At 36.9% G+C, this 23,272-nt stretch overlaps 1 protein-coding gene across 3 annotated transcripts in view; it reads right to left on the bottom strand.

Moving 5' to 3' along the window:
• The window catches only part of COL4A5 (collagen type IV alpha 5 chain), a 250,831-nt gene that overhangs the window by 225,093 nt on the left and 2,466 nt on the right, over positions 1 to 23,272 (bottom strand). Inside the window, exon 2 of one of the 3 annotated variants that reach the window (XM_078363412.1) lies at positions 4,982 to 5,091. The exons of the other annotated variants lie outside the window; for them this stretch is intronic. The gene's annotated coding sequence lies outside the window, so the exon portion shown is untranslated. The remainder of the gene's footprint in view (positions 1 to 4,981; positions 5,092 to 23,272) is intronic. 3 annotated transcript variants of the gene reach the window in all.

The raw sequence follows: 23,272 nt of genomic DNA, 5'->3' as shown, positions 1-23,272 counted from the left end.
AACTAAGAGATATGCAGAATCCTAAAAAGGGTTGGGCACAACATGTCTAATGAGATGCTGCTCTCATTTCTCCCAGGTGCATTCACCTATACCATCTTCAAAAGTGAATCAGAAAATCTACATCTTTTCTGCAAAAAACCATAAAAACATATCTCCCTCCCACAACACCCTATCTTCCAGATTGGCTATAGATGGAGTCAACTGTCAAATACTCACTAAGGTTTACTCAATTTTCCTACTCAGGAAAGTTACAAGCTGGGCTGGGGATTGGGCCACTAATAGGCAATATGACTCCATATTTTCAATGAACATTGAGAAAAGTATAAACTAATAGAAACTTGATTTTATTAAAGCTTTAGAATAAATTATAGTGCTTATACGTAATTAAATACTGACACTTTGTTGAAGTATTTATTAGAGAGTTACTACATATACAACAAAGCGTTAATATTCGGAATTCAACTAGAAACAATCAATTAAAACAAAGTTTTAAAATTCTGCTTTTTTACTAACAATAAATTTGCATTTTAAAGCAACTCCATGTCAATTTATCTAAAGATTTTTGATACTTTCACAAGACCTTAAATTTAAATTACAGGTTTCATACATAAATTACACATTTCACTCCAAATATAAGTGGAAAAAGGTGGATCCAGTATCCTTAAAATCACTCTGTTTAGTGTTGGTAAAATGAAAGAAAGAAACTCTTTGTCACTCACTTGGAGGGAAGGACAAGAATAATATGTGTTACATGTAATATTAAAAAAAGTACATATAAATTAAATATGACTCCTCTCCATTACGTTCAATGACAGAATTATTACTGACATTAGCCTTCTTCTGGCAGTTTCGGGAACTTTTTACCAAAGAAAAAGCAACTGAAATTCTCCTTTAGGAAAGACAAGTAAAAAAAAAAACTTTAAAAATTACGTAAAATATTTATTACAAGAGAGGGAGAACAGGATGGGGTACAGTGGCTCAGGCCTATAATTCCACCACATTGGGAGACCAAGGCCTGTTAATCACTTAAGCCCAGTAGTGGAGACCAGCCTGGGCAACACAGTGAGACCTTTTCTCTACAAAAATTAGCTGGGCATGGTGGCATGCCCCTGTAATCCCAGCTACACAGGAGGCTGAGGTGGAAGGATTGATTCAGCCCTGAAGGTCATGACTGCAGTGAGCCATGACGATACCATTGCACTCCAGCCTGGGTGACAGAATGAGATCCTGTCTCAAAAAAGAAACAAACAAAAATAAAATAAAATAATGAAATCTTGCGCATGTTACTAAATCATTTAAATATAAAAAATGTTGAAATATACAATGTTAAACTAATATTAAATATTTTTAAAACATTTTACTGTAATAGTAATAAGCATTTATTATTATTTCTCTGTAGGTAACAGAAAATACATATAAGAAAAAATGACTCATAATCTTGCACTAGTATTTAATATTAGTCTAAATCTTTTCTCCCTCCTTCAATTTAGAATAAACATTTATCATAATGAATTTTCATGTTAAAATAAAAAAATTCATATTTAAGCCCATGCTGCATTTTTGAGGAAAGTGATATGAAAAGGAGATGAAACATTAGGCTCCAGAATATTCTAACCAAAAAGAACATAATTAATTTTGATATGAGTAAACATTTCCATTAATTGTGATTTAATGAGAACCTATGTCTATATCCTTGTCTTTTACAATACTTTTTAAGTCTATTAATGTTTAAATGCACTAAAAATATTTATGGAGGCAGGACGTGGTGATTCACACCTGTAATCCCAGCACTTTGGGAGGCCAATGCAGGGGGATCACCTTAGGTCAGGAGATGGAGACCAGCCTGCCAAACATGGTGAAACACTGTTTCTACTAAAAATACAAAAAGTTAGCCAGGCATGATGGCACATGCCTGTAATCCCAGCTACTTGGAAGGCGAAGGCAGGAAAATCGCTTGAACCCACAGTGAGCAGAGATAGTGCCATTGCAACAATAGCAAAACTCCATCTCAAAAAAAAAAAAACCTTTATAAAATGTTTAAGTACCATAAAGTAAAACAACAGATGAAGAAGTAGACTGGAGGAGGATTGATCCAAGATGGCCAATCACTAACATCTCGGGATTGCAGCTCTCAGTGAAGGTGCGGAGAACTAGAGGACGCCACACTTTCAGACAAATTCTGGTCGCTCACGGAGCAGAAGATCCCCCAGTGGAGGAATCACACGGGTCGCCAGCGTGACTCCTGGCCGGGGCAGCGGTTCCGCCGGCGCCTCAGCGCGGCAGCTCTCAAAGCAGAGTAAACAGGTTTGGAGGACCCACATGGGCCCCCAGCACGACACCAGAGGGTGCAGCAGCTGTGACGGCAACTCAGCGCGGCAGCACTCGGCGCAGAGTAAACGGGACCGGTTCCCCTCCTGACCGAGGTTTGGAGCCCCGGGAAGACAGAGTCACCTACTACGGTCACAAGAAGGAAGCCAGACAGGAGAATCCTGGGCAGAAAAGCACCATCAGTTTTAACGCTGCTGCTCTGGCCCTGGGAACTAACAACCTGGACGCCCACTCAAGAGACCTAATCTGAAAGTTGGTAAATTCAAAGACGACAGGAGGATAAATTTACGATGACGGGAAGAAACCAGCATAAAAAAGCTGAGACTACTCAAAGTCAGAACGCCTCTCCCTCTAAAGATGATCACAGTTCCACATCAACAATGGAACAAGGCTTGATGGAGAACGAGCGCATCCCAATGCTAGAATCACGCTTCAGGGAATGGATAATAACAAACTTCGGTGAGTTAAAAGAACATGTTGTAGCCCAACGTAAAGAAACTAGGAACGTTGAAAAAAGGTTTGATGAAATCCTATTGAGAATAGACAACTTAGAGAGGAGTATGAGTGAATTAATGGAACTGAAGAATACAATACAGGAACTCTGAGAAGTTTGCACAGGTTTAAACACTCTAATTGTTCAAGCAGAAGAAGGGATATCAGAGGTCAAAGTCCAACTTAATGAAATAAAATAAGAAGACAAGATTAGAGAAAAAAGGATAAAAAGGAATGGGCAAAGTCTCCAAGAAATGTGGGACTATGTGAAAAGACCAAATTTATGTTTGATAGGTGTACCTGAATGCAACGGAGAGAATGAATCCAAGCTGGAAAATACCCTTCAGGATATTATTCAGGAAAATTTTCCTAAACTAGCAAAGCAGGTCAATATTCAACCCCAGGTAATACAGAGAACACCACAAAGATATTCCTCAAGAAGAGCAACTCCAAGGCACATAATCGTTAGATTCACCAGGGTTGAAACGAAGGAGAAAATACTAAGGCAGCCAGAGAGAAAGGTCAGGTTACCCACAAAGGCAAGCCTATCAGACTTACAGCAGATCTCTCAGCAGAAACTCTACAAGCCAGAAGAGAGTGGGGGCCAATATTCAACATCCTCAAAGAACAGAACCTTCAGTCCAGAATTTCATATCCAGCCAAACTAAGCTTCACAACTGAAGGAAAAATAAAATCTTTTATGAACAAGCAAGTACTCAGAGATTTTATTACCACCAGGCCTGCTTTACAAGAGCTTCTGAAAGAGGCATTACACACAGAAAGAAACAACCAGTATTAGCCTTTCTAAAAATATACCAAAAAGTAAAGGGCACCAAAATAAAGAAGAATTTACACCAACGAATGGATAAAAAAGCCAGTTAACATCAAATGGCAGTAACCCTAAATTTAAATTGACTAAATCCCCCAATCAAAAGACACAGCCAAAACCCAACGGCATGTTACATCCAGTCCTGTTTCACATGCAAGGATACACAAAGACTCAAGACAAAGTAATGGAGAAAGATTTACCAACCAATTGGAGAGCAAAAATAAATAAATAAATAAATAAATAAATAAATAAATAAATAAATAGCAGGAGTTGCAATTCTTGTATCGGATAAAATAGATTTTAAAGCAACAAAGATATAGTGGTAAAAGGATCAATGCAACAACAAGAGCTAACGATCCTAACACCCAGATACATAGAGACTTAGACTCAATGAGACAGAAAATTAATAAGGATATCAAGGACTCGAACTCAGATCTGGAACAAGTAAACTTAATAAATATTTATAAAGCTCTCCACTTCAAATACATAAAATATACATTCTTGTCAATAGCACATCCCACCTACTCATAGGTTTAAATGAAACATTGATTGGCCATTATTAATACCCATTTTATTTTCAGAATAAAGCAATATTTCCATTCACTCTTCCTCTTTGTTCCTCTCCTTTACTCATTTTTTTTTCTTCTTTCCTTCTCTCAAAAAAAAGAAATCAACTTGTAAACCTCTAGATCCAGGTTGGCAATGTCTCTCTCATTGCTTGATTTCCTTCCTTCCCTTCCCTTCCTTCCCTCCCTCCCCCTCCTCCCTCCCTCCCCCCTTCCTCCCTTCCTTCCTTCCTTCATCCCTCCCTTCCTCCCTACCTTCCTCCTTCCCTTCCTTCCTGCCTTCCTCCCTTACCCCCGCAAAAAAAAAAAAAAAGTAGACTGGTAGGCAAAACTAAGGAAAATATAATAATCTGAAATAATTTAACCACTGTTACCTATAAATATTTTCAGTTTTTTTTTCATATTAATTTGGAACCTGATTTTAAAACAAATCCTAAGTAATATAATGTTTACAACATCTCATGAAAATCAAAAAGACCTGATTTTTAACCTAACTTTGTTTATTAGCATATTATCAATTTCAGATTATAACATTTAACCATATGAGGGGAAAATTCCTCTTTTTCCATATCTGGGTATCATAACATAGAGAAAACAGAATATGGGATTGAAATTTACTAGGATATAGATACATGTTTTCAGTATAAAGGTTGTCAATCTGCAAATTTAAGAGTAGCAGTAAAATTAGAGAAACAAATCCAGCTCCAAGAAAATGAACCTATTTTTCAGCGTTTAAGAAAGGAGACCTTTTTCAGATTGATCTCACCTGTTATTTTACAACATTCGTCTTTGTTTTTTTCCATTATACAGTATACACAAATGAAGGCATGAAGTCTGTGAAGCTTGCACTGTAACGAAAAGTCGTCTTTACTGCAACTGTGGAGAAAAATGAAATGTCTAAATAGGCTGTAAAAGATAAGCAAGCAAACAGAATTGAAAGAGGCTAGTGCTAAGAACGAATTTATTTACTATTAAACAAATTCTTATAACTTGAGTATATTCACTATGAATAAAAATATTTTAGATCAGAGGATCCAAGATGGCTGAATAGAAACAGCTCCGGAGTGCAGTTCCAAGAACAGTGCAGAGGGTGACTGCTCACCACATTTCCAAACAAGTTTTCACTGCCCACAGACCAGGAGACTCCTGGGCTGCAAAGCGCCATGAGTTTTCAGTGTGGCAGTTTCGGCCGGTGCCAGATCAGAGCACAGAAACTCACACAAGTCTGGGTGGCCATTTTGACTGGCACCTGGAACACCTGGGAGACAGAGGTGCCCATTCAACTGAACAGGAGGGGGCTGAGACAGGGAGCCAGGCAATCTGGCTCAGCAGGTACCACCCCCACAAAACAAGCAATAGGAAACACTCTGGATTGAGAGTTTTGCAGCAAGCACAGCTAGACCCAGGACGGTCCAGCTCAGTGACGGAAAGGGAGTCTCCCACTACCAAGGCAGTCTGCCACTACTGAGGCAGTTCACACAGCAGCTGGGCAGAGCCAGCAGCAGCTCAGCAATGCCTCTGCTGGCAAACTGTGACTAGACTACTAAGTGTGGGGCAGGGCATCTATGAAAAAAGGCAGCATCACGACAGGAACTTAAAAACAAAGCCACTTTTCCTAAGACAGAGCACCTGGGAAAAGAGGTGGTTATGAGTTCAGCTGCAGCAGACTTAAAGGTACCTGCCCAGCAGCTCTACATGGAAGAATGGAGCTCCCAGCACAGTACTTGATCTCCTATAAGGAAGAGACTGTCTCCTCAAAGAGCTCCCCAACCCCTGTATACCCAAAGAGACACCTCATAAAGGAGAGATCAGGCCGACATCTAGCGGGTACCCTTCTGGGATGAGGATAGCAGAGGAAGAAGCCAGCAACAGCCTTTGCTGTTCTGCAGCCCACGTGGGTAATCCCCAGGTGAGTGGGGTCTGGAGTAGACCTCCAGCAGTCCTGCAACAGAGGGGCCTTACTGTTAGAAGGAAAACTAAGAAGCAGAAGAAAAGGCTTCAACATCAACACAAAGGACATCCACTCAGAGACCCCATCCAAAAGTCACCAACTACAAAGACCACAGGTAGATAAAGACACTAAGATGGGAAGAAACCAGTGCAAAAAGATGAAAACAACAAAAACCAGAACGCCTCTCCTTCTCCAAGGGATCACAACTCCTCATAAGCTTGGGATGAAACCTGGATGGAGAATGAATCTGATGAATTGACAAAAACAGGCTTCAGAAGGTGGGTAATCAAACTTCTCGGAGCTAAAAGAACATGTGCTAACCTGATGCAAAGAAACGAAGAACCTAGAAAAAAGATTAGATGAGATGCTAACTAGAATAAATAGCTTAGAGAAGAATATAAACGACTTGATGGAGCTGAAAAACACAGCACGAGAACTTCATGAAGCATACACAAGTTCCAATAGGCAAATCGACCAAGCGAAAGAAAGGATATCAGAGACTGAAGTTCAACTCAATGAAATAAAATGAGAAGGCAAGAATAGAGAAAAAAGAGTGAAAACAAATGAACAAAGCCTCCAAGAAATGTGACATTATGTGAAAAGACCCAATCTATGTTTGATAGGTGTACCCGAATGTGACAGAGAGAATGAATCCAAGCATGAAAACACTCTTCAGGATATTATCCAGGAGAACTTCCCCAACCTAGCAAGGCAAGCCACCATTCAAGTCCAGGAAATACAGACAACACCACAAAGATATTCCTCAAGAAGAGCAACCCCAAGGTACATAATTGTCAGATTCACCAGAGTCGAAATAAAGGAAAAAATGCTAAGGGTAGCCAGAGAGAAAAGTTGGGTTACCCACAAAGGGAAGCCCTTCAGACTCACAGAAGATCTCTCTGCAGAAACACTACAAGCCAGAAGAGAGTGGGGGGCCAATATTCAACATCCTTAAAGAAAAGGACTTTCAACCTAGAATTTCATATCCAGCCAAACTAAGCTTCATAAGTGAAAGAGAAAGACAATCCTTTATGGACAAGCAGTTGCTGAAAGATTTCATCACCACCAGGCTGGCCTTTACAAGAGGTCCTGAAAGAAGCACTAAACGAGGAAAGGAACGACCAGTACCAGCCACTCTAAAAAGATACCAAATGGTAAAGACCATTGAGACAATGAAGAAAATGTGTGAACTAATGGGTAAAACATCCAACTAGCATAAAAATGGTAGGATCAGATTCATACAAAACAATATTAACCTTAAATGTAAATGGGCTAAATGCCCCAATGAAAAGACACAGACTGGCAAACTGGATAAAAAGTCAAAACCCAGCCGGGCACAGTGGCTGAAGTCTGTAATCCCAGCACTTTGGGAGGCCGAGGCGGGTGGGTCACAAGGTCAAGACATCGAGACCATCCTGGTCAACATGGTGAAACCCCGTCTCTACTAAAAATACAAAAAATTAGCTGCGCATGGTGGTGCAGGCCTGTAATCCCAGCTACTCAGGAGACTGAGGCAGGAGAATTGCCTGAACCCAGGAGGCAGAGGTTGCGGTGAGCCGAGATCATGCCATTGCACTCTAGCTTAGGTAACAAGAGTGAAACTCCGTCTCAAAAAAAAAAAAAAAAAGTCAAAACCCATCAGTATGCTGTATTCAGGAAACCCATCTCATGTGCAAGGACAAACATAGGCTCAAAATAAAGGGATAGAGTAAGACTTATCAAGAAAACAGAGAGAAAAAAAGCAGGAGTTACAAACCTAGTCTCTGATAAAACAGACTTTAAACCAACAGAGATCAAAATAGACAAAGAAGGGCATTACATAATGGTAAAAGGATCAATGCAAGAAGAACTCATGATCCTAAATATATGTGCACCCAATACAGGAGCACCAAGATACATAAAGCAAGTTCTTAATAGCCTACAAAGAGACTTAGACTCCAACACAATAATAGTGGGAGACCTTAACATTCCACTGTCAATGTTAGACAGATCGACGAGACAGAAAATTAACAAGGATATCCAGGAGTTGAACTCAGGTCTGGACCAAGCAGACCTAATAGACATCTACTTAAATCTCCACTCTAAATCCACAGAATATACATTCTTCTCAGCACCACATGGCACCTACTCTAAAATTTACCACATAATTGGAAGGAGACCATTCCTCAGCAAATACAAAAAAACAGAAATCATACCAAACAGTCTCTCAGACCACAGTGCAATCAAATTAGAACTAAGAATTAAGAAACTAACTCACAACTGCACAACTTCATGGAAACTGAATGACCAGCTCCTGAATATCAACTGGAAAAACAATGAAATGAAGGCAGAAATAAAAATGTTCTTTGAAACCAATGAGATGAAGACTACAACATACCAAAATCTCTGGGACACATTTAAAGCAGTGTCTAGAGGGAAATTTATAGCAATGAATGCCCACATGAGAAGCAAGGAAAGATATAAAATCAACACCCTATCATCAAAATTGAAAGAGCTAGAGGAGTAAGGTGAAAAAAACTCAAAAGCTAGCAGAAGACAAGAAATAACTAAGATCAGAGCAGAAGTAAAGGAGATAGAGACACAAAAAATCTTCAAAACATCGATAAATTCAGGAGCTAGTTTTTTTTAAAGATCAACAAAATAGGCCACTAGCCAGATTAATAAAAAAGAAAGGAGAGAAGAATCAAATAGATGCCATAAAAAATGATAAAGGGGATATCACCACCGATTCCACAGAAATACAAACTACAAAGATTACTACAAACAACTCTATGCACATAAACCAGTAAACCTGGAAGAAATGGATAAATTCCTGGACACTTGCACTCTCCCAAGCCTAAACCAGGAAGAATTTGAAACCTTGAACAGACCAATAACAAGGGATGAAGTTGAAGCAGCAATTAATAGCCTTCCAAGCAAAAAAAAGTCCAGATCCAGATGGATTCAGAGCTGAATTCTACCAGACATACAAAGAGGAGATGGTACCATTCCTTCTTAAACTATTCCAGACAATACAGAAAGAGGGAATCCCTCACAAATCATTTTATGAGACCAATATCATCCTGAAACCAAAACCTGGCAGAGACTCAACAACAAAAAAAAAAAACTTCAGGCCAATATCAATGATGAACATAAACGCAAAAATCTTCAATAAAATACTGGCATCAAAAAGCTTATCCATCATGATCAAGTAGGTTTCACCCCAGGGATGCAAGGCTGGTTCAACATATCCAAGTCTATAAATATAATCCACCACATAAACAGAACCAAAGACAAAAACCACATGATGATCTCAATAAATGCAGAGAAGGCCTTCAACAAAATTCAACAGCCCTTTATGCTAAAAACTCTCAAAAAACTGGGTATTGAAGGAACATATCTCAAAATAATAAAAGCCTTTAATGACAAAGCTACAGACAATATCATACTGAATGGGCAAAAACTGGATGCATTCCCATTGAAATCTGGCACTAGACAAGGATGCCCTCTCTCACCGCCCCTATTCAATATAGTATTGGAAGTTCTAGCCACCACAATCAGTCAAGAAAAAAAAAAACAGTATTCAGTTAGGAAAAGAGGAAGTCAAATTGTCTCTCTTTGCAGACAACATGATTGTATATTTAGAAGACCCTATCATGTCAGCCCAAAATCTCCTTAAAGTGATAAGCAAATTTAGCAAAGTCTCAGGATACAAAATCAATGTGCAGAAATCACAAGCATTTCTATACACCAATAACAGACTAACAGAGAGCCAAATCAAGAATGCACTTCCATTCACAACTGCTACAAAGAGAATAAAATACCTAGAAATACAACGAACAAAGGATGTAAAGGACCTCTTCAAGGAGAACTATAAACCACTGCTCAAGGAAATAAGAGAGGACACAAACAAATGAAGAAACACCCTATGCTGATGGTTAGGAAGAATCAATATTGGGAAAATTGTTATACTGCTGAAAGTAATTTATTGACTCAATGCCATCCCCATCAAGCTACCAATGACCTTCTTCACAGAACTGGAAAAAAACACCTTAAACTTTATATGGAACCAAAAAAGAGCCTGCATAAACAAGACAATCCTAAGCAAAAAGTACAAAGCTGGAGGCATCACGCTACCAGATTTCAAACTATAGTACAAAGCTACAGTAATCAAAACAGCATGGTACTGGTACCAAAACATAGATATAGACCAATGGAACAGAACAGAGGCCCTGGAGGCAACACCACACATCTACAACCATCTGATCTTTGACAAACCTGACAAAAACAAGCAATGAAGAAAGGATTCCCTGTTTAATCAATGGTGTTGGGAAAACTCTATAGCAATGTGCAGAAAGCAGAAACTGAACCCTTTCCTGACACCTTACACTAAAATTTACTCCAGATGGATTAAAGACTTAAACGTAAGACCTAACACCATAAAAACCCTAGAAGAAAACCTAGGCAAAACCATTCAGGACATAGGCATAGGCAAGGACTTCATAACTAAAACACCAAAGCATTGGCAACAAAAGCCAAAATAGACAAATGGGACCTAATCCAACTCCAGAGCTTCTGTATAGCAAAAGAAAAAATCATTAGAGTGAACCAGCAACCAGCACAATGGGAAAAAATTTTTCCAATCTACCTATCAGACAAAAGGCTAATATTCAGAATCTACAAACAACTAAAACATATTTACAAGAAAAAAACAAATGCAGACCGGGCGCGGTGGCTCATGCCTGTAATCCCAGCAATTTGGGAGGCCGAGGCGGGTGAATCACGATGTCAAGAGATCGAGATCATCCTGGTCAACATGGTGAAACCCCGTCTCTACTAAAAATACAAAAAATTAGCTAGGCATGGTGGTGCGTGCCTGTAATCCCAGCTACTCAGGAGGCTAAGGCAGGAGAATTGCCTGAACCCAGGAGGCGGAGGTTGCAGTGAGCCGAGATCGCGCCATTGCACTCCAGCCTGGGTAACAAGAGCGAAACTCCGCCTCAAAAAAAAAAAAAAAACCCCATCCAAAAGTGGGATAAGGTTATGAACAGACGCTTTTCAAAAGAAGGCCAACAAACATGAAAAAATGCTCATCATCACTGATTATTAGAGAAATGCAAATCAAAACCACATTGAGATACCACCTCACACCAGTTAGAATAGCAATCAGTAAAAAATCTGGAGACAACAGATGCTGGAGAGAATCTGGAGAAACAGGAACACATTTACACTATTGGTGGGAGTGTTAACCAGTTCAAGCATTGTGGAAGACAGTGTGGCAATTCCTCAAGGATCTAGAAATAGAAATTCCACTTGACCTAGCAATCCCACTACTGGGTATATTCCCAAAGGATTATAAATCATTCTATTATAAAGACACATGCACACATATGTTCATTGCAGCACTGTTTACAATAGCAAACACCTGGAACCAACCCAAATGCCCATCAACGATAGACTGGACAAGGAAAATGTGGCACATATACACCATGGAATACTATGCAGCCATAAAAATCAATTAATTCATGTCCTCTGTAGAGACATGGATGAAGCTGGAAACCATTATTCTCAGCAAACTAACACAAGAACAGAAAATCAAACACCACATGTTCTCACTCATAGATGGGTGTTGAACAGTGAGAACACATGGACACAGGTAGGGGCGCATCACATACTGTGGTCTGTTGGGGGGGGTAAGGGAGGGACAGCAGGGGGGTGGGGAGGTCAGGGAGGGATAACATGGGGAGAAATGCCAGATGTAGGTGACAGGAGGATGGAGGCAGCAAACCAGATTGCCATGTGTGTGTACCTATGCAACAATCCTGCCTGATCTGCACATGTAAACCAGAACCTAAAGTATAATTTTAAAAAATGTAAATCAAAACTATCAAGAGACATCAATTCGCACACACTAGGATAGAGAAAAACAAAAAAGACAATAACAAGTGGTCATGAGCATGTGGAGAGGCTGGAACTCTCAAATATTGTTACTCAAATTATAAACTGGTACAGCCACCTTTGAAATGATTTAGCAGCTTTGCAAAATGTCAACAATCAACCTGCCTTATGATCTAGCCCTTTCATGCCCAGGTACATACAAAGAAATAGCATATGTCTACACACCAAAAAAAATACTTCAAAAACATTTTAAGCCTAGGAACTTGGCCAAGTGTGATGGCTCACCCCTGTAATCCCAGCACTTTGGGAGGCTGAGGTGGGTGGATCAACTGAGGTCAGGAGTTCGAGACCAGCCTGGCCAACATGGTGAAACACCTTCTCTACTAAAAAAGAAAAAAAAATACAAAAATTAGCCAGGCATGGTGGCAGGCACCTGTAATCCCAGCTACTTGGGCGGTTAAGGTAGGAGAATCTCTTGAATCCAGGAGGTGGAGTTTGCAGTGAGCCAAGACCACACCATTGCACTCCAGCTTGGGTGACAAGAACAAAACTCCATCTCAAAAAAACAAAACAAAACAAAAAACCTAGAAACTTACCTGACCATAAGAACTGGAAGAAAAAAGCTATTATTTCTCCTCTTCCAATATTTATAAAATATCTTTAGGGGGTGGAGGGAGTTGGGGGTGTGGAAATCCACAGCCTAGGGTGACTAATTTTGCCAGATGTTGAAAAAGCTTTAACATACCCACAATTAAGAAAAATGTATAGCTTAATTTTTAAAATCAAAATGTAATAGGAATTGACTCTTATTTTGAAACAAAGTAATGAAAATTAACATAAACGTAGAGCTAGGGCAAACTGGCTTATTTACAGCTAGCTAGAAAAACTATTCAGAAGGAATCTAAAGCTTGAGTAAATGCTTCCTCTTTCAGAAGCCTCCAGAAACTATATTAACTAAAATGAACTCAGAATGTATAAGGCCACTTCTTACAGGGTCACTGCTCAAACAACATCCTACAAGGTTAACTCAAAATGAAGGAAAGTTAGGAAAAAGTCTTTCTTTTCTCAAAATAAACCAAAGTATATATTTTTAAAAGTATTTTTAACAGTGGCCAATTCTTATTTCCTACATTATCAAAGATAAATAAGACAGTTAAAATAAAGTAAAATAAACTAATAGAAAATTAAAACTATGGTAATGATCACAGTCTTCTCTTCCTTTAGAATTCACAGGCAAGATTAGAAGTATCTCTATTCTATAGTTAAATAGATACTCTGGGTATGAGAAAATTAATCATAAAAAGTTTATTTTCCATTAATTTAATGAAAGGTGGTCTGCTAAATGATGCAAGGTATAGAAATTTGAAATAAAGTCACTGCTCTTGAGGTAGCTCTCACACTGCAGGTTTAAATATGCAGGCAGATAGATACAGATATATGTGTATAGATGAGAACATATAGTTTTAGAACTCTGTTCATAGGAAATAATCTGAAGTGCAAACATATTCAAAAATATTCACATCATTCACTGTTATTTATAAATATCAAAAAACTAAAAGCAGCTTTTTTTGGAATGATTGCTGCTAGACTTGCCCTCTTGCTGCAAACAACTAGGAAACTGTACAAAATGTGTGAAGCATATGTTTTCAAACACTGGGAAAAGGCAGCAAAGAACTGTGGTCTTAATGTTTATATTAAACATTATCCTATAGGCCCTAATTAGTACGATAACAAAGAAAAGGAATGTGAGGACTAGAAAGAAAGAAGTGGCCGGGCACGGTGGCTCACGCCTATAATCCCAGCACTTTGGGAGGCCGAGGCAGGTGGATCACGAGGTCAAGAGATTGAGACCATCCTGGTCAACAAGGTGAAACCCCGTCTCTCCTAAAAATACAAAAATTAGCTGGGCATAGTGGTGCATGCCTGTAGTCCCAGCTACTCGGGTGGCTGAGGCAGAAGAATTGCTTGAATCCAGAAGGCAGAGGTTGCGGTGAACCAAGATCGTGCCATTACACTCCAGTCTGGGTAACAACAGCGAAACTCTGTCTCAAAAAAAAAAAAAGAAAGAAAAGAAAGAAGCAAGTTTATCTTAATTCACAGATGTAATCATATATGTAGTTAATTCTAAAGAATCCATACAAGAACAAATAAAAATGATCAGTTTAGCAAGATCACAATGCACAGGTCAATAGAAAAAAAGTAAGTTGTATTTCTATATACCAACAACAAACAGCTGAAAAAAAATAAAGCACGATGCCATTTATGGTACTATTTGAATACATGAATACTTATGGATAAGTTTAATAAAGTACATATAAGACCTGTACACTGAAAATACTGCTGAAAGAAATGAAAGATGATATTAATAAATGGAAAGATACATCATGTTCATTTATCAGAACACTGAATACTGGTAAGATATTTTTTCCAAAAATGACCTATAGATTAAATACAATCCCATTCAAAATCCCAAGTTTTACTTGTAAAAATTGCCAAGGTAACTGTAAAATTTATATAGAAATTCAAAGGAGGAGGAGGAGGAGAAATAGGTGACCCAAAAATTTGAAAAGAAAAATTTGAAGAACGTACGCTACCTGATTTCAGGCCTTATCATAAAAGTACGGTAATGAAGACATTGTGGTATGGGCATAAGGACAGACATACAAATTGGTGAAACAGACTAGAATACAAAATAGACTCACAAAACAAAAGTGTCAAGGTAATTCAATGGGGAATGGATAGTCTTTCCAGCAAATGATCCTAGAACTAAACATATGGGGAAAAAAGCTGAACCAGAACTCTTACCAAATATCACACAAAAAATAAGTAAATGGATCAAAAGCAAAAACTATACAAACTATTAGAAGCAAATATGGAAGAAAATCTTTGTGACCTTGGAGAAGTCAAAGATTTCCTATAAAAGGGATAGAAAGCTATAACCATAAAAAGGTGATAGAATGGACTGTGTCAAAATTAAACTGTATTTGCTGAAAATTATAGGTAAGAAAACAAAAAGGCAAGCCACCAAATGACAGATCATATCCACAGGACATGTATGTATGAAATGAATATTTTCCACAATGCACAAATAGCAATATATCCACAATGCACAAACAGCTCTTACCACTCAATTATAAGAAAACAAATAAAAAGAGAAATGAACTACTGATGCATACAATATGGATGGGTCTCAAATGTGTTATGCTAAGAGGAAAAAGCTGGACTCAAAATGTTACATACTGGATGAGTCCATCCATCTATAAGACTTTTCTTTTAAAAATGTAAAATTATAGGCACAGAAAATAGATGAGCAATTGCCAGAAACTGTGGGTAAGTAGAGAGGTTAATTACATAGGAGCAATATGAGAAAACATTTTGAGGTGATGGAAATCTTCTAAATCTCGATTATGGCTATAGTTAAAAGATGCTTTTATCAAAACTTATAGAACAGTACACCAAAGATAGCGAATTTTACTCAATATAAATAAAAAGTGACTGCAAAAAAATGAAACAACATACCAATACTAAGACATCAAAATGACTAAAATTAAAAAGTGTGACAATATCAAATGCAAGTAAGCATGAGGAACAACTATAACTTTCTTACTTTGAAAAACAATTTGGCAGTTTCTTGCAAAGTTAAAAATAGACTAATGATACAACCCAGCAACTCCATTCCTTGATATTTACCCAAGGAAAATGAAAGTATTTGTCTACACAAAGACTTGTTCACAAATATTCACAGCAGAGGAAGTGGGAGCAAACTTTAAAGACACTTCTTTCCACTCTGACTCTACTGGGTACTTTTCCACCCCTAGCCTTCTTCCTCCCCCAAGCCCTGGGTCCCTAGCACTGCCAGAGCCTTTTGTTTAGGGCTCCCTTGTCAGTGAGAAAACATACACCTCCAAAGCCTGTGCTGATCCAATATGCCATGGGGAAAAATGTAACTGGGAAATGGGGAGAATCCTCAGCACTTTCACTGGTTTAGCTTCTTGTTTATACAATCACAGTAAGTAAATAAAAGCTTGACTATTATTTCGATTTTGGTTTGTTGTCTTAGAAACAGGTACTTCAGACACTTAGCAGCTCAGCTGAGCCCCAGACAATATGATTGTATAAAGAGATGCAAATTATTTCTTGATGAAATTTAACATTTATTACTTTAAAAAAAGATTTTCAGCAAATAGAAATGAAAAGGGACGACCTCGATCTGTAACATTTAACAATGGAAAATCTGCAGCTGATATAATAGCAAAATATTGAGTATCTTCCTCAAAAGATAGACAGAAAAAAATGAATGTCATTCTTTACTACTTCTATTAAATTTGTACTGGAGATCCTAGCAAGTGCACTAAGATAGCCAGGACAAAAAGACATAGGTAATGGAAAGGAAGAAGTATGACCCTCTTTACTTTCAGATGATATGATTGTATACATAGAAAATCCAAAGAAATCGACATGACAAATAGAGCTAATGAATAAATTTAGAAATGCTCTTCTATACTTTGATTAGAAACTATATTTATACTACTGTACGCATGTCAAAAATGACAGAATTGTGAATTTTACAGTATATAAATCATACCATAAAAAATTAGAATTTTATCTTAGGATAAACCAATCAATATGGATCAAAATGGATCACATCTCTACATCTTAGCAACAGTAACTAAAAATAAAATTTTTTAAATGATATCATTTAGAATAGAATTAATCATATAGGAAGAAATTTAACAAATGATGTGCATGACCTCTATAATAAAGGTAATTAAAGATACCTAAATTAATGGAGAGGTATATGGTGCTCATGAATTGGAAAAACATAATTTTAAGATTTCAATTTTTCCTAAATTAGTCTATAGAATTGTTACAATTCCTATCAAAATCTCAAAAGTTTTTAAGCAAACTTTGGCAAAATTAATGTAAAATTTATATGGAATAAATAGCCAATACAATAGCTAACACAATTCTGAAGAAGAGGAAATGTAAAGGACTTGTGCTACCAAAGTAATGCCAAAGTAATCGATACAGTATGATATTGGCATAAGGACAAACAGGTGAATAGAACACACTAGTGAGTTTCAACCTAGACCTGTATATATATATATACATTACATTGATTTTTCAATAATCAAGGTAATTCAATGGAAAAAAAGGAATTTTTCTTTTCAATATACAATACTGGAACAACTGGGTATCTATATAAGAAAAATGGACATAAATACAAAATCTGAAACTATAAAGATTCTTGAAGAAAATATATGATAATATCTCCACAACCTTGGGGCTTACTATTTTCAGACAAGATGCAAAAGGCATTGAAAGGGGATACACAAGTGGGAGCTTTCCAGAGTAATGGAAATGTTCCACACCTTCACTTGGTTGGTAGTTACCAAAGTGTATACGATTGTTAAGTAATAATTAAGCTGTTCACCTAAGATCAGAGTATATCACTTTATGGAAATTATACCTCAATTTAGTACTTTTAACATGCAAAAAAATGCCCATGACAACTTTAATAACCCACAAACTAAAAACAACCCAAATGTCCATCAACAGTGTGGTACATCAATAAAATGGAACTCTACCATGCAAGAAAATAATAAACTATGGACACAGATCACAACGTGGATGAATCTCAAAATAATTATGCTAAGTGAAGGAAGTCAGAACAAAGAAAGTACACATATTTGCATTTATATAAAAATCTGGAAGATGAAACTTCGTACTGTACACAAAGCAGATGAGTGGTTATTTGGGGATGGAGGATGGGGAGTAGGAAGGGAGGGATTACAAAGAGGCATGAAAATCTTTTGGAATAATTTATATGTTCATTATCTTGAATGTTGTGATAGTTTCACAAGTTTATACATATGTCACAACTCAAATTGTACACTTGAAATATATGCACTTTATTGTATGTCAATTATACTTAAAATTTGCTTTAAAATCATAGAAGTAAAGCAGGTGTGGTGGCTCACACCAGTAATCTCAGCACTTTGGGATGCTTAGATTGGAATATTCCTTGAGTCCAGGAGTTTGAGACCTGCCTAAGCAACAGGAGACCTTGTCTCAATAAAATCATAGAAGTAGATTTGAGCTCTTCTCAAATGCTTCAATAAGAAAGCATTTTCCTTCTAATTACCAGAAAAATAGAATCTTAGCGTCCAAAGGGACCTCATGGATATGTTGGCAGACAAAGCAGCATCTACCTTCTATTTGAGCATTTTTAGTAAACGAACATTCCTATTACTAATGAGACATTTCCATTACTAAGTAGCAAATAATTAATTGTTAGAAAATTGTTGCTATCCAGACTTCCTGTAATTTAACCTATTGATTCTAAATCTTGCCTCTTGGTGTTATCCAAATAACTCTACTCCTTCCCCAAATTCAACATCCATTCAACAACTACTTACTGAGAGATAACTATATACAAGAAACCAGTATACAAGAAACTATATACAAGAAACCAGCATGCACTGTGGTGAATAAAAAGATATGTAAGATAAGAACTCTAATTTCATGATTTTTCCAATTTAGTACCTAAAAGTAACTGCACATTTAGCTCATTTTTTGTGTGTATCTCCTCTGCTGTGGTTTGTGTAGCAAGAATATTTCTGACTTCAGTTGGACTAAAGATGGTAGCCAAGATGAGTACAATCTAGCATCTACATTTTCTGTTTAGTATTTTAACTGTATCTACCACGATGAATCAAATTACCACATCATATTATCAATTTATCAATCCCTAAACCAATGTAGTATACTGGAGAGAGGATGAGAATAAGATTCAGAAAATACAGCTTCCATCTCTGCCTCTGCAACTAAATAGATAGCTATCATCTTTCATTAATCACTTTCACGTAAAGGATGGAGTTGGTCTCTGTATAGCAGTGGTTGCCAAATTTCTTGGTCTCAAGACCTTTTTATTCTCTTAAAAAGTATTGAAGACTCCATCATTTGGATTACATCTATCAACATACACCACATAAAAATTAAACTGAGGAATATTTAAAATTATTTATTTATTCATTTTCAAGTGATAAACCTGTTAAATGTTAACACATATTATGAATTTTTATGAAAATTACTTATATTTTCCAAAACGAAAAAATAGTGGGAAAAGAGATTATTTTGCTTTTTCCGTAGATTTCTTTGCTATGATAAAAGCTGGATACTCCTATCTGCTTCTTCCTTTCTTCTTTGGAATATATTGCTTTAGTTAAAATATGTGAAGAAAATCTGGCTTCAAACAGTTATATAGCTGGAAAAGTGTGCATTCTAATAGACTTTTAAGATAAGGTTAGTTGTAATGTAGAATCTAAAATTTTATCAACCAGCTTTTTATATTCAAATACATTAAACTCGTTGATCTGTCTTGTCCTTTGAATGGATCTTTTACCTATGCATGATTTTGTAACACTGTGTATTAGTCATTTGGAAAATATTAGTTCACTGAGGTATGCAGAGCTTCCAAATGTTAACACAATTTATTGCACAATATAAAAAATACACATTAATGTAATTACCACCTGTATTAGAAAAGTCTAAGATTTGGGAAGCTGTCATACTCACAGTGCCAGGGTCAAGTTTTCCAAAATTCTCATTCTTACTTGAAAAGCTCAAATTTTTCATTAGCCACAAATACTGCCATTAATTTTCCTTGAAGTGATAGGCTCTCTGTGCTCATTTTCAAGAAAATGCCTGCCAAATACCCAGGTATAAATAACCACAGTTTGTCTCAGTTGTTTTTTCAAGTAAAAATGAATTTTGGCTGGGCTTGGTGGCTCATGCCTGGAATCACAGCTCTTTGGGATGCCAAAGCAGGAGGACCTCTTGAAGCCAGGAGTTCAAGACCAGCTGGGGCAACACAGCAAGACCCTGTCTCTAAAACAAACTAAAAAGCATTCCATGCAAAAATCAACTGGTTCAGCTGGCAACTCAAACAATTGCACAAGTGCTTTTCCTAGAAACAACTATCTTACTTCAGTGCACAGAAGTGCTTTGTGTATACTTCCCATTTTGTCATATGTAATATTAAAAAGACATACACTCAAGGGTCAAAACTCAATAAAAATTAATGCTACATTGAGGACATTCTGAAGTAAAACTGCCCCCCCCCACCAAGAGTATGAGGAATACAACTACTAAGAAAATGTGGTATGCTGCACTAGTAATTTTATTCACCATCAATGCAAATGTCAACATAGTGAAAAAAAGTAAACATTCATCATATTTGCTATGAGTTGTATATTTGTGTCCCCTCCAAAATAATCCATACGTTTTAAAATTTTAATCCCCAAGGTGATGGCATAAGGAGGTGGGGCCTTTGGGAGATGATTATGTCATGGGGTGAAGCCCTCATGAATGAGATTAGTGCCTTTGAAAAGGACCCTCCAGAGAGGAAACCCCTTTCCCTTTTCACCATGTGCAGTCATAGTAAGAAGGTACCATCTATGAACCAGTTAGATAGAGGGCCCTCACCAGACACTGAATCTTAGGTTTGATCTGCCTTGATCTTCAGCTTCTCAGCTTTCAGAACAATGAGATATAATTTGTTGTTTATATACCACCCAGCCTGAGGCATTCTGTTATGGCAGCCCAAACAGACTAAGATAATATTACTGATAAAATATTCCTCATGTTCTCTAATAAGACCTCAGGAACCCCAGGAGTCCACGGGCCAGTTTGAGAACTGCTGGTCTAAAAGATCACCAATGTTCCTCCAGCTCTAAAATGCCTATGAATAGACAACAACTTTCATTTGTAGAGCTCCACAAAACATTAGTTTCCCTAGATAAGTAATATATCTTACATTTAACAAATACACCAATTTCTTACAAATCTTTTATATCAACTGATCCTGAGGACAAACTCATGAGGTTGTGAAACAAACTGTTTCTTTCTTCCCCAAAAAACACCATGAGTTTATTTAGATATTTTCCACCCTCCAACTTTTCTAGGTAGCAATGTGCTTTGGCCTGGTGAGGGGCAGGGAGAGGTGGCTGTGTAAGTGACTGGTCTAACTCTACCTTTATTTCCCTATTCCATTTGCCAATGTACTGGTGTAGCCATATACATGTAACACAATTACAACCAATGATAAATAAGAGATGTTTTCAGTGTGGTGCTGTGGGACTCTTAGAAAGTTTTCATTGCTAGTAAAAAGAGATACACATGAATAGTTCAGAACAAGGGGCACTGATATTAGAGGGCAAGTTGATAGGCAAAGTATGGCAGAACAGAAAAATGGAAAGAACTTGGGTCCTTAATGGTGTCATTACGTGGTTGAATTAACTAATTTTGGAAATAATCTACCTCCAAATTTCTTGTTATGTGAGCTAAAAATTGTCTTTATTATTTCAGACAGTGGCTTTTAGCACTTGTAAGAAAAACAACCTATCTGATATAAACAGGCACCATCATGCCTATCTTCCACATACAGAAACATTTTACTACATCACTTAAATTGTGAGAATAAGGACAGAGAAGGACCAGTCCTCCTTTAGCAAGGTCCTGGATGGCTTGTAAATACAGAATACACTAAACAATTTTTCAGTCATGTCCCACTTTAATATCACTCCCCCGCTCAAAGTTCCATATCTCTTACAGTACTCAATTAATTTCATATATACTATAAAAGAAATTTGGAAAGCAAACAAGCCAGTTTTCCTATATACAGGAAAAATATTATTTGATTGAATTATAAGATTATACAAATTTATTAACAGAATTTCTTGAAGTCTTATTTTATTACTCTCTGCCAAAAACACAATTCCATTAACCAGACTAACACTTGCTTATAAATAGTACTTACATTCTCTACAAGTTAGTAAGTATCTGACAGTTACATCAGATTTAGTAAACTTAAAAGAAGCTAAAAATTAAATTTAGCAAATGCCTGTTTCTTTTATAACATTTGCTTTTGCCTGTCTTTAATTAATGAATAAGAATGGATTTAAGGTTCCCATTTCAACAAGGTAGCAAGTGCCATCATAGACTACCCTTTTGGTTAAAGGCCAGCAGAAGCTGCTAAAGGAACAAAGTGCGATTGGACCTGGCCTGACTATGAAGGTAAATAAATTCAAGCACTGATGCATAAAATGAGAATCTGATTTGTTAAAATGAAAGGAACCTATATGTCAGATATCACACTGAAGAAGTTTCTCTAAAATCCTCAGTTATTACTATTTAAAAACAAACCTTTATAATAAAGATTTAGCTAAGTGTCTGTGTGGTTCATTTATAATGTTAATTAGAAAGGCATTTTGTTTTATGACATTTTATCTGTTCTTCCTATTAGATTATAGGCCCTTTTGAGGCAATAACTGTATATTTGCTCATTCATTTAACCAATTCATATGTTGATTTTATATGATAGCAAAAGTAATAGGTGCTAAATGTTGGAAACTTGACACCTCCTGTGTCCAAAAAAAAAAAAAACCTGGGCAGAGATCCAAATACTTTACACACCAGTGAATCTCTATAGACCACATATAAAGGAGGCAGTATAGGACAGTCATTAAGGGCAAAGATTCTAGAGTCGAACTGCCTGGATTCAAATTTTCCAGCTTCATAACTTATTGCCTACATGATAGTATTTCTGGGAATGTACTCAACATCTGTAATTTGTAGTTTTCTCATCTGCAAAGTTGGGATAATAGTGGTATATGTCTCATAAGTCTGTCCTGAAGACTAAATACGATAACGTGTATGATCATATTAGCACAGTGCCTGGCACATAATAAACACCCAAAAATGTTATCTATAATAATAATTATGATAACAAATTTTTCCTATGGAGCTATATACTTCATAGAGAATGACGTGTTTCATGGCTACAAACAATACTCCTACCCTTGATGAATTCGTGCTGCTGGTCAAAGGGTAGATAGTACATTTAAAGTAGAGAAAAATATCTAATGTACTGCATGGAAAACAACTTACTATGTAAAGTAGAACTAACATAATTTTACATACTACCCACATCTACAAATCTAAGTGCATATCCCACTGAAAGTGAATCAGTGCAGGTATAATTATCTTCACATATAAACGTTATTTCCATCACTAGAAGTTATGTTTCCAACTTAAAACTGTCTTCTCTTATTACTAACCTTTGACCATAGAGCTTACTTTACCAATGAATGCTCTACCTAAAAAACAAATAATCTTCCACATATTTGTGATGTACCAATTTGGCATGATTTCAAAGATAAAGAAATC

The sequence above is a fragment of the Callithrix jacchus genome, chromosome X (genome assembly GCF_049354715.1).
Source record: "Callithrix jacchus isolate 240 chromosome X, calJac240_pri, whole genome shotgun sequence".
NCBI classification, from domain to species: Eukaryota; Metazoa; Chordata; class Mammalia; order Primates; family Cebidae; genus Callithrix; species Callithrix jacchus.
The sequence above is the reverse complement of the archived record's forward strand: the minus strand, read 5'-3'. Positions and strand labels throughout refer to the sequence as shown.